The following is a 4182-nucleotide window of genomic DNA, read 5'->3' as shown; positions in this document are numbered from 1 at the left end:
TATCCTTTTAAGGGAATTTTCTAGAAGCCTTCCAAACATTTTTTTTCTTACATCTCATTGGCCAGACCTGTGTCAGGCAACCATCCTTATCTCAAGGGAGGCTGGGAAATATCTTTTAGTTTGGCTCATTGCTCTGCCAACAAAATCAGGTTCTGTTGTAAAGAAGGGCATTGGGTAGATGTCTGGTAGATTTTATCTCTAGTACAAATTCTTATAAATGGAATTGCTGGATTAAATCCTCCTATGCATTTAAAATTTTGATTATGCCAAAGTGCCCTCCAAAAGTTTTTTTTTTTTTTTTTTTTTTTACCAATTGCACCTCCACAATGTGCAAGAGTGCCTGTTTCCCTATATCATTGCCAGCAGACTGTTGCCAAACTCTTTATGTTTTGCTAATCTCTCATTGTTTTAATTTACATTCCTTTTGCTGTGAGTGAGGTAGAGCATCATTGTATGTGCGTAAAAACATTGGCATTGAGAAGAGAAGAAAATCCCATAAGGGAGAATGAGAAGCATGGACTGGGGAAGAAGAAAAGCAGGAGAAACTGGGCTCACAGAAGGGGAGAGAGGAGCTGCAAGGATGGGAGGAGTATGGAAGGGACACCATCGGATGTTGCAAAAAGGAAAAATAAGGACAAAAGAATGCCCTTTGGGTTTGGCTACATAGGGACCACTTGGGACCCCAGAAGGGACCCCAGCAGGTTTAGCTGGAGTAGAAACCCAGTGAACCTCCTTTCCTGCAAAGTATTTCCTTTAAAAAAATTTTAGACGAGTAAATGAATTCAGAGAGGTTAAATAACTTGCTTAAGGCTTACAGAGCTTGTAAGGGGGGAGCTGGGATTTGAGTCCCCGTTGTTGGACCTCCAGGATCTGTGACAGCGAAACCCATAGAGGTTGTGGTGGAGGGAGAAGATTTGTTTAGAACTGCTGCCTTACAGACTGGGAAAGAGTCTTTGAGATTATGCATCCACTTGCCCCCTTTAACTAGTGAGGAAATTGAATACCATTAAGGTGAAGAGACATGGCAGAATGGCAGAAAATGGGAGCGTCTTACAAGAACCCAGATCCTGCTGGGATTCAGGGCATTTGGTAGGATCACTCTTTTCTCCAGCAGGGGTGCTAGTGAGTACCTTGGGTTAAGTGGACCTCACCAGTCTGTCAGCACCTTAGACAAAGCAACTTCCCTGGGTCCTGCGTGGAGTCCCCAGTCCCCCGAACGAAGAGAGATGAATCCAATTTATGTTCTCAAAAACAATCAAGATATTGCCAAATTCTGGGTTCTGTCAGTTGCCCTTTGGGAGTGATCTTGGAGCTTAAAGCAGACCCTGTGCCCTTTAGAGAATTACTGTTCCATTTTCTGTCATGGCAGATGCTCTAAATCGCCCCCACTTGAGGTCACTAACATATGTATTACCATCTATCTTTGGCTCTCAATAAAGCCAGCCAGCTAGCCATATCTCTAGCTTGTTTGATAATTTAGTTACCCATTCATTTTTATAATTAAGCTTAAGATAATTATTGTTATTATAATAAAATATTGATTATTACCAAAATAATCCCTGCTGAGGAGTTAATTTAGGGTGGTAATGTGCCCAGCCTGTAAAGACGAATCATGGTGGGCTAAGGCAATCATGGTAACAGGTTCCTTTTCTGCTAGATACCCACTTTCCCAGAAACCCTTGCAACTGGATGGTGGAGGGGTCTCATGTGACACCGTCCTGGCCCAAGAGTATAAGAGACATGCATGAGAAGAGCCTTCAGTAGCATTAAGTCTTCTGCCTCCTTCTTGCCTTAAATGTGGAGGGTACCTAGAGCAGAGACAGCCATCTTGCAAAAAAGCAAGTGACAATAACAGATCAGATAGCCAGAGAATAGAGGAGCAGAAAGATCGGTCTTTTATGACTTTGTTACCAAGCCTGGACTCCCAAACTTCAGATTTCTTATTATGTGAGATAATGAACTGTCTTCATTGTTTAAGCCACTGTTACTCATGTTTCTGAGTCTTTGTAGCTAAAAACATTCCTGTTATACTCTCAGGTTTTTTATTTATACAAAGGCTCACTCATTATTCAATGAATTGCATTCTTCACTAAATATAGCTTGGTGATTTATTTATAACTACACGCAGGTCTGCCTAATTCTTTTTACAAGCATATAATATTCCATTACAATAAATATACTACAATTTATTGCCTGTTGGTTGAAGTTTAGATTGCTTCCAGTTTTTGCTTCTTCAGAGCAGAGCTGCAATGAACATCTTGAACATATGTATTGGACCCTTTTGTCAGTATATCTGGAGGTTAAATTGTTGACAGTGGAATTGCTGAATCGAGTGCTATGTGAGCTGTAGAATTTGCTGGTGTTACTAAATCATCCTGCAGAAGGACTCCATCAATATACACACCCACTAACAGTGCACACGCATGCTTGTTTCCCCAAACTCTCACCAGATATCTGCTGTTCAATGTTTGCATTCCTGACAGTTACAATCAGTTTTGAAAAGACATCTTACTGTCTCAATATGCATTTACTTATTTATGATTCAGGTGGAGCATTTTTTCTTATGTGTATTGGACATCTGCATTCCTTCTTTTTGTGACCTCCTGCTTTTACCCATTCCTCCATTTTTTTTCCTCCTGTGGGGTTGTGAGGCCCTTTCTAATTAATAGAAATATTTTTTGGTGTGACTTCAGAAAAGGAGCCTTTGACAAATGTGTTGCAAGTTTTACCCCCCAGTTCGCTGTTTATCTTTTGACTTTCTTAATGGCATTTTTCATCCCTCTAACAATTTTAACTTTTATGTAGTTGTATGTATCAATCATTTCTTTAATAGCTTCTGGGTTTTTATCTTATTTAAATAGAAAGGACTTTGCACTCCAGGATTATAAGTACATATCCAATTTTTTTTCCTCCTAATACTTTTATGGTTTCTTTTCTACACTTAAATATTCACCTCAACTGGATTTTATTTTGGACTGAGGCGTAAGATAAGGATTTGCTTTATGTTTTTCCAAACAAGCCCCTGTGCTGCTAGTTCTCAAGAGCCAGACTTGCATGTGGGGACCTGGGTAAGTCATGGTGATCTTCCTGCTCCCTTCAGATCTAGATGGTCTTCAGAGGGTTTTTTTTTTTTTTTTTTTTTTTTAATTCCAGTTAGTTAACATACAGTGTTGTATTAGTTTTGGGTGTATAATATAGTGATTCAACACTTCCGTACATCACCCCGTGCTCATCAAAACAAGTGGCCTCCTTAATCCCCATCACCTGTTTCCCCATCCCCCCCATCAATCTGTTCTCTATAATTAAGTCTGTTTCTTGATTGTCTCTCTCTCTCTTTTTTCCCTTTGCTCATTTGTTTCTTAAATTCCACAGATGAGTGAAATCATATGGTATCTGTCTTTCTCTGACTAGACAGTTTTCGGAGGTTTGAAGACACCAGGAAAGAGAATATGGTAACGCAGGGGAATGGCACTCTGTGGGAGTTTCCAGCACTAGGGCAGGCAAGGTGGGGGAGGAAATGGGGGAGTGGAAGGTCTGTCCTGAATGCACGACCTTCAGGGTGAAGACTATTTTGAAGGGTCTCCTTCAAGAAGCTTCCTAGTGGGGCCTGGATGGACTCTGAGAATTTCCTTTTCACAAAAAGCTGGCCGGAACTGTCTATGAGGAAACAGATGATCTCGCAGGGGCTCTTCGAAGCTCTCTCTGAGATACAAATGTAGCCTTCATTCCCCGGGTGGGCCAGAGACAACTCTTTTAACTGTATTTTGCTCTTCACTTTCTCTCATTCTTTTCTTCCCCTGGTCAGTTACTCACTGGCCTTAGGGCTTCCCCAGATCCTATGCTGTGCCAGCCCCAACTGGGGACACATCCCACTAAAAACCTCAAGACTCCTGAGCAGGAGTGGAGTGGAGGCAGAAGACCAGAGTTCTTGGCCCAAAAGAAATTGGGGTTATCCATACATGTATATGGTAAATGCTCTCCACAATTCCCAGGAGCATAGGTTTTGCAGATGAACTTGCTTTGAGACCATTTTTAAGATTCTTTGAGAAGGCTAAAATAAAAGGGTGTGATAATACAAGAGTTGGCAAAGATGTAGAGCCTTTGTGCAACTACATTGGGAAACCGTCTGGCAGTATCTACTGAAGCTGCTCATCCCCCTACCTTATGAAGCAGCAATTGGAC

Source organism: Eumetopias jubatus, unplaced genomic scaffold (assembly GCF_037043125.1).
Source record: "Eumetopias jubatus isolate StellerSeaLion01/CBP00866 unplaced genomic scaffold, mEumJub1_p1.0 scaffold_9, whole genome shotgun sequence".
NCBI classification, from domain to species: domain Eukaryota; kingdom Metazoa; phylum Chordata; class Mammalia; order Carnivora; family Otariidae; genus Eumetopias; species Eumetopias jubatus.
Note: the sequence above shows the minus strand (reverse complement) of the source record.